Genomic DNA, 14,385 nt, shown 5'->3' with positions numbered 1-14,385 from the left:
AAGAAAAGAAAAGAAAAGAAAAGAAAAGAAAAGAAAAGAAAAGAAAAAAGAAAAAAGAAAGGAAAAGAGAAAAAAGAAAGAAAAGAATAGAAAAAAAAGAAAAGAAAAGGAAAGAAAAGCAAATAAAAAGCAACCGTAGCCCATTGTGCATTATAAAAAGAAGCCTAATAAAAATATTTCCTCATGAATACTGTATTCGTGTGCAGTCATCGGTCTGCACAAAGGCAGATGAACATTATGTGCAACTCAGGATCCTACTGTTGTACCCTGATCTGCCCAGTTGCTGTGCCAAAGTATTGATGGGAAGAAAAGACACACATGAATAATTTTATCAAGTCAGATTACAAGCCTGAATATGAACGTTTACTAAGCAACCGTATTAGATCTGAAGTAGCGTTTCTAAGGCTCATTGTGAAATGCTCATAAAGCTAAAAAGGTCCAATTCTTCACCAATTTTCACTCCACACAACAGCAGTCAAGTAAATGAAATCACACGGCCTGCAGATCGGTGCAGGATACAACCTGCAGAATACGTATCGATACACAGTAAAAGCCATTGTGCGGTTTCATGTTAACATGAAAGAAATGATATCTGACCAAAAAAGCACCAGCACTGACTCACTGTTTCTAATTATTATTATATTCTTCTTTTTTATTTATTTATTTATTTTTTTTTTCTGAAACGACAACAGTGACAAAACAACATCAAGCAATTGCCTCCTGGCTAGTGTTCTCGGCAAACCCTCATGACTATTGACTCAAACGAGCAGCCCAGCAAGTAAGTTGTTAGCTTAAATGAAAATTATAGCAGAGACAAAAATGCCAGCCTGGGAACTGAACTAATAAGGGAAAGAATGTGCACGCAGCTGCCGGAGCAGTTTTAAACCTCAGGAAGAATAAAGGAAAGCGCAGCTACCGAAATTAACCCACCAGGTCTACGAAGAAGCCCCGGCTGCATCACGACACCGGCGGTGGGCTGGGGCAGGGGGCTGGGGGCCGGGGGGAGCAGTGGCTCCCCTGGCAAGGGCAAGGTGCCCACCCACGGGGCTTGGAGTGGCCGGAGGGGAAAGGTGATAAGCTGCACTGGGCTTGCTCTGCACAGCCCCTGGCCACTGCTCAGGCTGAGGTCTTGGACGCAGTCCGCTGGCAGGCCTCCTGCCAGGGGATTTGTTGCTGTGAGAGCTTGGCTTAGGCAGGGCTTTATTACAAAAATTGTCTCGATTCTTCCGTCTTATTAAAATCTATCCCACCCTTCCCCGCCACCCCAGGAGGAGGAATATTCTGTATATATCTGGACGAAACACACAAACGAATTCATTTCCCACGGATAATATATTCAGGGTGATTTGCTTTTCAGAGTCGGGAGCTCAAAATGATGAATTTATTATGCAAAGTAATAATTGCAAATTATATTGGCAAACTCCATTCCAGAAAAAAAAATGGGGGGGAGGGGTTGGTATTAATATAACTAAAAGGATTAAAAAATACTGGCTGTTAACTTGGGGCTACTGCAGATATTTTAGGAGGTTATATATCTCTGTTCCACCTAAACCACCAGAGGCAGTAGCTTTCATTTTAAAGGTCTAGTGAGATACCGTAATTAATGGGCCCACCTAACAGCATATGTCGCACTTGTATTGAGTGGTAGGACATGGTGTATATAATGAAAGAAAGTGAAGGAAATGCTTAGCGTCAAAAATTAGCATTTCTTTTTAGTTCATTTTTTAGTGCAAAGGAATGAAATACATCAGAGTCAAAGCACAAAAGCAATGGACTCCAGCTTTTGGGTCGGCTCAGCCTGTGCCTTCAGCAGGGTAACTGCATGGTGTATGATGATTTTCCAGATCCTTCTGGGATCCTAAAGGCTGCAATTACAGTCCCTTGGAGCCAAGTGGTGCTTCCTAAAGGCTGGAGCAGCGGGTGAACCTGAGGGCAGGGGGCTCTTCCACCTTGTAGCTGCCCGCAGGCTCCCTCACCGATTTGGTCCTTTGTGGTCAGCAGCAGAAAGGGGCCCTAGCAGTTGTCAGGGTTGATGTCTCTGACATAGCACTTGTTAGCCACATGGGATTTGTTCTGCTGGATCTGTACATTATGTCAGGATTCTCAAAGGATTAATTTACAATCATGGTCTTCTTCATGAAAAGCACATCTCTCTGCTGCTATAGAATCATTTTCATCTCTGGCACACATGTCCCATTAGGAAGTACTAACTGAGTGGTTGATTATATTTTCTGGGATAGTTGAGATTTGTGGGTAATTATGAGAAAAATAAATATAATGTGCTTGTAAACCTTGCAAGTAATAGTTGCAGTACTAATGCCGTAATTCATGGGCATTGCACCATTGGAAAGTGATGGAGCTTGTTAAATTAAAATGCTGGTGATGTTTTTAACATACTTTCATGAAAGCATGATGATCTGAGTGCAAAGTGGGATTCAGGTGCTCCACAAGTTGCCGTTCTGGCTCTGGCACACTCTCTGGCTGCGCACTTGAGACAGTCCTCAGATGAGGGTGATAGCTATTTAGCATTTGCAAGGGACTTTGAAGACATGGGAGCTGTGGGAGTTTACACACCATGGCAAACTGAGAACAAACTGTCTAACACTTATTTCCTCACATCTTTTCTTCTAACGTGCCTTACCAACAGCCATTTATGAAAAGAGTGTTCCACCTTGTGGAAAAGGAGTCACTGGAGGAAAAGAGGGGCAGTGGAGATGTTTAACGTGTAAACACTGAGCTTATGATCAACAGTGTCTTCATTGAACAACAAATTTGTGTTTTGCTTTTCAAGCAGAGCAACTGAGACCATTCGGTTCACAGATTATTACACGGACCCCAAGACCAGCATGCCTTAGGACTGACCAAGAGGAGCAGTCTGCAGCCTCCAGCCTTGCCCACTTCACCCAGCCTGCAGTATCCGTAGCAAGAGCAAAGGTAAACCTGTTCCTTGAATGTCACAACACATTTCCTCCAGACAGTAGTCAGACTGTGTTTTGGTCCTGGCCCTGCCAGCCAGGTGAGGACACAGACATTCCCACTCCTGTGATACATATTGATTACAATTAAACTCGTAAATGAAACTGGAAAAGAGAATGGGAACTCAGCAAAACAAAACAAAACAAACTAAACAAAACAAAATAGTCATCCAAATTCACTTTTCTTAGTGCTTGTAGAGTTATGCTTGTAAGGGAGACAATTTGTAAAAAAACTTTGTTTCATGAGAAACACTGGTTGATAACCATCACCAGAAAAACTTTACCATGCTGGTTGTGGTGGTGTTTTGATATCCTATGAAAGTTTCCTGCTGCTCCACTCTATGTTTTATCAAAATTGCTATCATGGCTGATGACGTAAGGAGCAAGGAATGAGGTAACAGGACCTGTATTAGTGAGAAGCCATAAATCTAACAAAACATATGCCTTAATGCTTAGCATCACAAATAGTTATAGCTGAAGCCTACTTAAGGACAACAAATATGTCTTATTTCCTGCTAAGGTGCAACATGGTAAGGCAAAGATAACTGCAGTGGCTTCAGTGCAAGCAGAAAATGCTCAGATTAAAAACCATGCTGGTGGCACCCAAATTGCATTAGGATAATAATATAAAAGCAGAAAGTCAGCTCTGCATTTCCTTGTTAGGGGCTAAAATCTGATTTGGAGGCTTTGGCTGTCTCAATTGCCTGGGAACCTGCAGAATCGTCTAAGCGGGATTTTACCTAATTTCATCCTTTTAAATGTTTGGCAGCCTAGACTGCCTCTACCACCAGCGAGGATAGAGAGGGATGTCCAGGAGCTGGTTCAGCTCCTGGGATGCTGATGTCTGAAGACACCAAGGAGGTGTCTCCGGGGCTGGCCCACAGTGTGCAATCCCAAAGGAACTGGGATTGAAGGAGCAGCCTGTGCTCCCTATCCGGCACCTCCAGCTGGGTTTAAATCACCTGGCAGAGGCACCCACTCACTTGGCAGCCCTGCAGTCTCATGTGTGTTGATCTTATACCCCTTTCTCTTTGTTTCCCAAGGAACTTAGAAGGGATCACTGTTTTCTGTTAAAATACTTCTGCAAGAGGAAGTGGACACTGGTTGTGCCTGCCCCCTCCTCGCAGTGCAATAGCCTTATTGTCAGCGCAGTCACAGAGCCAGAGGGACATGTGGGTCCCATTTCCCCTTCTGCCTTGGGGGATGCAAGCCCACATTTCCCACCCTGTGGGGAAATAACTGTGGTCAAGGAGAGGATTCAGGATTCATGGGGCTAGTGACTAGAGATGAAACGAAGTGTGGCTCCAGGGCTCCAGGCATCCCCTTGGCTTCACTGTGCTCACAGGATTGTTTCTGTCTTTTATTTAAAGACTCTTTCATGTGAGCATAGAGTGGGGAGGCACAATGGGGCAGGTCCATCACCTTCTGATAACCTGAAGTCTCAGATCAACTCTCTACATAGACTGTGCCTTGCAAAAAAGGTAGGAAATGCACACATTTTCGTGTGAATGGAAAGTGAAGAGATTAGGACTGTGCAACTGACAGAGATGTGTGAGAAGGGATATAGTAGCATTATTTGAGACAATAAATCATACCAAGAAGGTAAAAGAGGTTCTTCTGTTTATCCACTCAAGAACACAAACTTTACTGAAGCAGAATGGAAAAAAAAAATCTAATAAAAGTAGGCATTTTATTTTCTTACTTTTTTTTTTTTTTTTTTTTTTTTAAATAAAAATCACAAAAGCAGTAATTAACCTGGTGAACTCATTGCTGTTAGGTATAACTTAGGCCAAGAGATTAGTAGGATTCAAAGGGGATTAGACATCTATATGCACAATGAAAATATCCATAAGCTACAGTGATCTCAAATTCTTTTATAACATAGCTTGCCTCTTAATACCAAGCGAATCCCGTGTACCAACTTCTGTCTAGTCAAGGAGCTTGTGGAGCACCTCTCTTCATCCAGGAACTTTACACATGATTCCTACAGCCAATGCTCACCCGCCTCCAAAAACAACCTGACAGCTAAAATATAGTATACACTTCTATAATGCTGCTGTAACATGGAAGCAGACTATATTACTCACAGAGAACAGTGAATTTACAAACTTATATGATACTCGTGTACTTCTAAAACTGATGTTCTTACCCTGTGAGTGAAATTCAGCCTTAGTAAACAAAGGGAGGGAGAAGCCCAATGGAACCATTTCCATAGCAGGCAACCCACAAGAGTGAGGGTCTGATTTCCAGTCTTTCTTGGAATAAGAACAAGCTCACAGGAATGGTCTGTATAAAGCAGTTCTGTTCCAATAATGCAATGGAAGAAACACCTACCAAATTCTCCATGTGGGCATTTCATGCAGACTGAGGTTAAACTGCTCTTTTTCCAGTGTTGTACAGTTCAAGATGGTGCTTGAAAAACCAGAGAGTACTTCTGAAAGTTAGGGCTGTTGTCATCTACAGGGTCCTTCTTCTTCCATTTTCCAGACTCAGTTAGTAAGAAATAAATAAGATGGCCATATCTTAAAATAACTACCGAGGTTTTATAACTGATTTTAGTTTGTAGAAGGGCATAAAAGTTAAAGAAAGACTAACTCTTAGATTATGTAAAGACAATCGTTATTTACATCAGAATTGCATTTTAATTTAAAGTCTTTTTTTTTTTTTTTTTTTTTTTTTTTGTGTTGGTCCCCTGAGCAGTGAGCCACCTATCCCTTCCCACTCAGTCAGGGTGAGAAGAACAAGTTGTTTTAATGCTGTGAAAGCATAGAAAGTCTCACCTTGCTGCCAGAGCCACTATCTCTTATCCTCAGATTCAGAGAAACCATCCGTTGACCTGCATGTACACCAAGTTGAGTTTAGCATCAGCTGGGTGCCTGAGTGTCCTTCGGCCCTCAGGTACTGCCAAAGCTTTTGCAGTCAAGAGATGTTCAATATCTCAAGTGGTGGGGATTAGAGAAAGTATTTCTTAGTTAAAGCTCTTTCTACCAATTCAAATTTACCAGCTAAATTTAGTCGTGAGTGATATTTAATAATTCTGGAGTCACTTTGCTCTTGGTTTACAATTTGTCAGCATTACTTTATTGCTCCTTGCAAAAGTAACAAAAGGTGTTGTAATGGGGATTCATTTGGGCAAATTAAACCTGCAGTGGGATTTCAAATGCAGGCATTTGTCCTCTGGGATTAGACATCAGCAGCCTGTAGAATTATTTCTGACATTTCATCCATCATACACTCAGAATAACTAAACAAACCAGTGTTGTTCTCTCCCTGTTCAAGGAACAACATTCACAGAGCCTTCCCACGGAAATATCCCAACCTATTAGTGTCAGGAAATTGTGCTTGGAAAGTTAAGAGAAAAAAGAAAAATCTTCCACAAGTGAAAGGCAAAGATGTTATCGTACGTCAATAACATGCTCTGGGAGGTCTTCTCATAAATAGTTCTTTGGCTGGTGTAAAGCAGAACAGCAAAACCAGTGCAGGAATATTGATTTTGTTCAGTTCAGAAATCTGCACCAGAGGAGTGGCTAGGTCTACAAATTTGTGAGTCTGTACTTACTCTCCTGAAAGTTAACTGCCAAACTGGTGTTAGTTGAAATGGAAGGAGGATTGGGTCTTCTAACAACTGCTTCTTTTCCTCTTTTATTTTTATTATTTATTTATTTATTTTTATTTTTTTGTTGGCAGAAGTAAATTCCAAAGCACGCAGTGTTTTCAAGATAGTCTCTTGCACCCTGCATTTTCAAACCTTTTCATGAAATGCTGAACATATACTTCAGTGACCAAAGTGTTTTTTTTTTTTTAAACCAGATAATCCCTGGTTAAATATGATCAAACTAGATTAGTTCTCATATTTAAATACCTTAGCATCCATGAACAAAAACTCCAGACTAGCTCATTATTAGAGGATAATGTCTTTTTAATCTATATTAAAAAATGAAGTTATCTAATGGACCTCAAATTGGTTTCCCATTCTGGAGAGACCTCCAAGGATGTATTGCAATTACAGGATTGGTTCCCCTCCCCCCTTTAATAACCAATATAATGTGCTTTGAAGTAATGTGCTCTCACACTGAAACCTACAGTCAAACACCTAAACTAACAGAAAAGGTAAAAACACCACAAGGGAGAGTTTAGAAACGGAAGAGCATAATCAGATAAATGAGAAGAAAGTTTTGAAAAGGATTGCAGAGGAGTAACAGGAGATATTGCTGGTGTGTTTCTTACTTCATTGTTGTTTTCCTTCAGTAAAAGTTCTATCAGCTGGGGAGAGTTGCTCACTTCTTTGAAGCTGGCTCTTGTTTCTCTGAAATCAGATTCCCTATTCCCAGGGCTCCACTCTGCGATGCCAGCACAAACACACATCAGCAGCTGCACAGCACTTTAAAGAGCGAGCAAGAAGCTATCAAGCAATTACTTATTCCATTTTAGATCTACGTCCATTATTTTCATGGAGCAAGTTTGAAGTTGGGGGAACACAAATCTGAGAAACCAAATAAACATTTTGCAAGTCTGAGCAACTCACCTAAGAAGCAAAACTCACGTACATTTAATTAAAGAGACAAGACCCACAGATGGAAAGAATAATCCCTCACTAATGAAAAAAGCCATAAAGAGTACAGGGGTCTTCATTCTGATTAAAAGAGTAAGTTTTGGCATGCTGAGAGAGCATTACCCTTACTTTTGCAGCCTGGTTAGGGGCAGGTGCAATTCTAGCTCTTTCTGCACTTGGACAGCACTGCATGTGGGCTGGTTTCATCTACAGCACAGTCCCTAAAAAGTGAGTAGATCTGTGCTGTGGATGAGTTTGTCCTGTAGAATTAGGTGAATGAAGAAACTAAACTTGAAATTCTTGGGTTACTTCCAAAATTAACTTTTTGTAAGGGTTTTTTTTTTTTTTTTTTTAAGTGAGGCTAGATTTATGTTGATTTCTAGTGTGTGTGTGAAATTCAAGATATTGTAGACAAAGATTGACTTTTCATTTAAACAAGCGTACATTTGTCCTGTGGCCTGAAGTGTATGATGAATAAAGCCATTAACAAGCTTCTCATAAAATAAGCAACAGCAGAACCATGAACTGCCTTTGCTTAAGAGGAGTCCGTGTGAGCGGGGCTTGTTAATAGTGCCGATGACATCCTTCACTTGAAACCAACAAAGCCAAACTCCATCTCAACAAAAAGGCAGCAAAGTATCAAACAATCCCACTCAAACTGAGAAGAGATGGACTTTCTCATTTGCTTTCAGATCATCTGTGGGCTGGCATGACATTTACTAATTTTGTTGAAGGAAGTACTATAATGAATAATCTGAGGGAAAAGTAAATAAATACATAAATAAATATGGATTTTAGGTCAGAACATACAAATTTTAGGTACAACTTTTTACACTTCGCAGTTGTCTAAATCTTTATCTACTTGAAACATGTGCTTCCCTGCATTTTCCTGAGGAATAAAAAATCCATTTTTTTTTTCTTCCTTTTCTTGAAAGAAGTGAGGGAGTTTTTCTTGTATGTACAGTTAGATATGCCCAGCTGCAGTGGATGTAGGACTTGCGTATTTTGACAGAACAGTGTTGTTACACTCATACGCTTTCTGCAGGTTGTCCCCTGAAGCAAAGCTGTGGGACTGCAGAGAAAGGACCTTTTCCCCCTGCTTTCACCTGAAAACAGTGACCTGTCTGCTTTAAGTCCTGCATCTAGGTGGATAGCAGGGATGAATCTCCCCTCTTATATCCCAGTGACATGAGAAATTTACAAAATTTCAGTTAATTTAAAACCTGTCTCTTGATCTATCCTTCTTTATTAATCTATGGGTAAGGGCATGCAACTGATTAAATGTGTCCAGTACTGGAATTTCATGAAGTTATGGCACAGACAGAGCAGATCCTCACCCACCAAAGTGATTTGGTAATTCTGCTGTGGGAGCAAGGGATGTGAGAAGGTTTGGGAGCATCCCTAGTAGCCAAACTTGCAGTGACTTCTCTGGTCACTTTTCCACCCTTGTCCCAGAAATGTTTGTTTCTCCTTGAGCATTTCTTTTTGAGAGGGAACAGAAAAGGAGAGGGCAGGATGGCTTGGGAATACAACCAGATTTTGCATAATCTGCTCATTCACCCAAGACATCAGAGGATCACTGTTAATCCCTGAATTAGTAATAAACCAGCATCATCATGGGAGGCAGAGGTGTGCAATTTTGGAGACATGGAGTTGGATGTTGGCTTCGGGGAGAGAAGTACAGATCTGAGTTCCAGCAGAGCAGAGACAGGCATCAACTCGGGGCTGAGGATTTCCCCATACACTGAAAAATTACATTACTTTATATCTTTTTACCCACCCTGACTTTTTCAAAAAATCTGTTTTTCCTTCTAAAATATTTGTAAGTAAAGAAAGATATCGTGGAGGGCTTCCATCACTATTTTGTAGCAGATAGATTTTTTTAATGAAAGAAGTATTTTTTTTTTTTTTTTTCTATCCAGAAAGAATGAAATTATTTTTTTCAGCCTTGAGGCTGGAAGTGGAAAATATAGTTTACCTGTGGCCCCTGTGTGGTGGTACGGTGGTTTTACCGTGCTAGGCAGCTGAACACCACAACCTCTCTCTCACTCGCCCTCCTCAGATGAGGAGGGGAAGAAGTAAACAAAAGAACAACTCAAGAGGTTGAGATAAGGATAATGTAATTAAAGAGAAAAAAAAATGATTAAGGAAATATTATTATTAATTAAATAATTCAACTAAAGGGAAAAAAGGGAAAGGGGAAGAGGGAGGGGGAAAGGGAATAAAAAAACAAAACAAGTAAATGCTATGAGGAAGTGCGGAGGAAAGAAATTACTCTCTACTTCCCACAAATGAGCGATGCTTGACCACGTCCTTGAAGCAGGGCCTCAACGCACGTAGCCAGCGTTCGGGAGGAGGACAGACGTTTTTGCAATGAGAGCCCACCCCTCCCCTCTTCTTCCTTTTTCCACCATTTATTGCTGAGTGTGACATCATATGGTATGGAATATCCCTTTGGTTGGTTTAGGTCAGCTGCCCTGCTGATGTTCCTTTCTCACTTTTTTGCCCACCCCCTAGGAGGGTCAGAGAGAGTCCTGATGCTGTGCCAGCACTGCTCAGCAGCAGACACAACACTGGTGTGATACCACTGCTGTTCTAGCTGCAAGTGCAGAGTGCAGCACTGTATGGGCTGCTGCAGGGAAACTTAACATCCCAGCCAGACCCAGTACAGGTGGCAAGATCTCTATCTGTCTGTCTGTCTGTCTGTCTGTCTATCTATCTATCTATCTATCTATCTAATCTAATCTAATCTAATCTACCTATTTATTTTGTGCAAAAAACCATGGATGGTTTTGGATAAATAGCTGTCAAAAAACAGACTGGATGAAACTGGTTCATATTTCCAAAGAGCTCCCAAACAAGTCAAGAGGATAAAACAACTCTCCCATAATGTTCAAATAATTAGGATGTGAACCTATATACCAGACTTAATCTCTTTCTGTTGCACAAGGGTGGAAACCCAAAGAGGATCTGTGCTCCATGATGACCCTCACTCCCTCTACCTGTTCAAGAAGCAAAACAGAGGGCAGAAGTTCTATCATCCTTTGACTTGTCTTCCCCAAATTTCTTTCTATTTGTAAGCACTCTACACCTGAAATCTTTGAAAAAATTAGCTATTAAAAATGTCACTGAGAAAAGGCACCTACAATATATTATTGTAGTCTTGCCCAGCAGAAAAATCTCTTTCAGAGAGGAACTGTTTGAGTAGCTAACATGAAATCAAGATACTTTCTCTACTATACTACACTTTGTTTCTGGTCTTTTATATCCGGGGATGGAAATAAATACTTCTGTTTGAGAGGAACTAAATTTTAGACAGTAAACACTTTTTTTTTTTTTTTTTTTTTTTCAGCTAGATACTTCTAAAAGTAGTATAAAAACAAACTCCCTGTTAACTAAAGGTAAGTTTTCTAACATTTTATGGTAGTACCCATGGATCTCCCTAAAGATGTGAAGGAGTTTCAAAAGGTTGTAATATCATTTCATGTACTGAGAGTACCTGAAAAAGACAGCACAAAGGCCCTAAGCTGCAGAAAACAGCTTAATTCCGTATTCCTGAAAATCCTTAGAAATTCTGCCAAAGGGCTGGGCCAGGTGTACTAAGAATGCTGGATTAGGCTAAGGAGAGACACTGGACCTGCTGTGGTGCTATCTAGCTTCTTTTAGGTTCCTGTTTTGTGTCCAAAGGTTAATAGATGTTTGTAAGTGGTGATCAGGCTGTGTTGTGCTGTAGGCACATGGCATGAGTCCTGGGGAGAAAGCCTGACTATATGCACATTTATACATCATGCTAATGCGGCATGAAAGGGTCAAAGATGGCAAATTGAGGCAAAATTTTGGCCCTGTTGATGCCAAATGCAAACTCTGCTTTGACAAAGTGGGAGACACTTTCCAAGTAAAATTTGCAAATTTCTTTGTTTGGATATGAAGTTCTTTGTATCAGGCAGCAAAGGTCACATATGCCTCAAATCAATACGTCCACAAAAAGCATATAAAGAGGTAAGAGCTCAACCATTATTGCTAAAGCTGTGGTTTCCTTATAAGAAAGGTTAGCCCTGACTGGAAAGTCTATTGTGTGACGGGATCACAAAGGCTAATCAATCACTCCAACAGCCAGCACCATATAGGGAATTTGGAGTAAAATGCTCATCTCTGACCTGCACCATGGATCACCCGGTGTTCTGCAGTCACTCTACATACAGCATCTGTTGACATCAACAGGGCTGACAGAAAAGTATGTGTCAAGGTGACCCTAACTTCTACTTTGATTAACCGAGTTTATAATTTGCCCCTTGGGGGGGGGGGAAAAGCAAATATATCATTAACCTCTTTTGAAAGAACCGTACCTCAATCAAGTACAGTTATTTTTCTAGATTAAACCATCATGACCTCTTCCTATACTAACAAATATTATCTTAGCTCAAATCTGGTATCAGTAAAAAGATGTTTAATGTATTGACCTGAAATAAATTATGCCAGGGCTTGTTTGTGTGGTGCATTCTAGAAAGGGCTGTGTGTCCTCCATTGGAATTACTTGCAAGCAAAGGCCATGCCTTTACAAAAGACTGAGTTCCTAAGGACCTAAGGACCTTCTCTTTGTAAGATGGGATTTACTGTAAATTACCACTAATAATCACTGAATATTTAGGAGGAGTCCTGAGCAATTCACAAATATTCTTTTTTTATTATTATTATTATTATTATTATTTTTTAAATACCTTAAAAAAATAACCAAAATGACAACAGCAATTTTTTAAGATTTATAACTTTAAGCTACGTGAAGTGTCAAAATGGATTTAAATACATGCTAAGAACTGATTGATATTTCTTTATTCTTATCTGGGCATCATTTTGCTCAATCAGAACTTTAACGTTCCTTTCTTATCCTGGGTGTAAGACCACGCTATTCACACTGGTTTCCAAGTATGACAGATTCCAGCCCAATCTGATACTGCAGTGACTGTTCATTTCCCACTGGTGATCACCCCCTCATCTTATGGTTTGCAAAGAGAAACACAGAGAAGCATCAGAAGACTCTCCATAACAACAATGTACACTTTACATACAGCCATATTCTAGCACTGAAGCTAAAACATTGTGGTCTGCTTCCTTACTTTGCCATTTTGTTTGCTATGAATCTTAAAAATGAACTGGAGATCAGTATTATTTCTTGAGCTTGTTTTCTTTTTCTCCTTTATTTATTTTTTATTCCATTATCCTTCTTTCCAAGATAATTTGTGTGGATCATCCTGTGAAAATTTGCAGGTACGCAAAACAATAGTAATAAAAAAGGTCATTTCTAGACAACACATCATGTATAATTTGGATTGTACTAATGCAATTGCTTGTGCATGTACTTTGTTTATAAGCTCTCAGGACATTTTCATTTCTTTTTTCTGACTATATCTCTGCTGTACACCTCTGTCTGCTGCTTTTTCACTATTCTTTAAAAGATTTTGGCTCTAGCCCTTGTTGCAATGCATGAGTTTAATTAAAATCTGCAGATGTTTTCCATTGACTATGTAGAATGGGATTTATGTTTCATCAATGAATGTACACTGGCTCTTGTTTGATTATGTGCATGTACGATTCACATACACAGGCAGCAAAAGGATCTTTTCTTGGGAAACAAGCACAAAACATGCAGATGTATGAGCGTGTGCTCTCTACATCAGTGAGAAAGACGACTTCGACACAGGGGCGATCCCAGATCTTGTAGCTGTCACTTGCACGGCGCAAGCAGAGATAAGGAGAAAGCTATAATATAAACACAGAGAAAAAGCTCAGTTTTCACTCCAGTTTAAATTGCCAGAGCACAATCCCTCAACCAGATGCTGAAAGCAGGGGTGCTTTCTCCCCAGCCCTCACAGCAGCAGCTGCCTGAGGATCGCACACCTGATGTAGGGCCCCAGACAAAGATGTTTTTATGAGTCCATGGTGATGGATGGACAGGGAGGACTAGCCTCCCATGCACCCACCCTGCATCCCATGCTTTGCCCCACATGCCTCTCTACAGGTCCCAAAGCATCTCTTGTCCCTTGTGTTGCTTCCCATCGCTGAGCGCACTCTTGGATGCGATGCTTCACCATCATCCCAGGAAACTGCAGTTGTTCTGTTCAGAGAAGGAAAAAAAAAACAACAACAAAAAGCAAAAACAGGAAAAGAAATGAAATGAATTTTAAAAACCCTGTTAATTATTGATTAATATCAAAATTGTCCTCTTGTGTTCTGGAAACTGGTGTAAAATGTCTCAGCTAGAGAGTTACTTCTCAGTAAGTTATTCTCAGTAATTTTGGCCTGCTGGTTGCACGCATACACATATAGATATCTCAGATCTGTCTTTATATACACTTTCTCCTCATGAAAAGCATTCCTACTGCTTAACAGGCATGTGGGATCCTGCATAAATTATGCTGATTCTATATGATTCAAACTATAAAATATAAAATTACATTGCATTTTCAATAAGCATATACACAAACCACGAGGAACGTGAAAGGTCAGACTGGAAATTCCTCCTTCTCATATGTTGAATATATAGATATTTTTTCATCCAACAGCCCCATTGATTTAACTTGGGCAGAATAAGAAGTCTTACACAAGACAATTTCCTGGTCTTGCATTAAGACCACTGCAGGACTCCAGCCTTGCAGCCTGACCTGTGCACAGGCAGATGCACAATTAACTGATGTTAGCAGGCTGCTTTTTTGGCACTGGAGCGTGTTTCCTGGATCAAGGCCATAATGGTTAAGTCAGCTACCCAAACAAGAACATGACAAAGATCCTCTGCAACTTTTAATCTGATATCTCTGAGTTTATATTAATTTTAAGCTTCATAGATGTGTGGCGAGTCTCCTC

At 40.3% G+C, this 14,385-nt stretch overlaps 1 long non-coding RNA gene across 2 annotated transcripts in view; it reads left to right on the top strand.

Annotated features, from left to right (window-relative positions):
• Positions 1–1,072: 1,072 nt before the first annotated feature.
• LOC118156013 overlaps positions 1,073–14,385 on the top strand; it is an 86,132-nt gene continuing 72,819 nt past the window's right edge. The window contains exon 1 of one of the 2 annotated variants that reach the window (XR_004746107.1): positions 1,073–2,934. This is a non-coding gene — a long non-coding RNA (uncharacterized LOC118156013). The remainder of the gene's footprint in view (positions 2,935–14,385) is intronic. The other variant, XR_004746108.1, reaches the window with a different exon arrangement.

The sequence above is a fragment of the Oxyura jamaicensis genome, chromosome Z (assembly GCF_011077185.1).
Source record: "Oxyura jamaicensis isolate SHBP4307 breed ruddy duck chromosome Z, BPBGC_Ojam_1.0, whole genome shotgun sequence".
In the NCBI taxonomy this organism is placed as follows: Eukaryota; Metazoa; Chordata; class Aves; order Anseriformes; family Anatidae; genus Oxyura; species Oxyura jamaicensis.
This window is presented reverse-complemented; position numbering and strand designations above follow the sequence as displayed.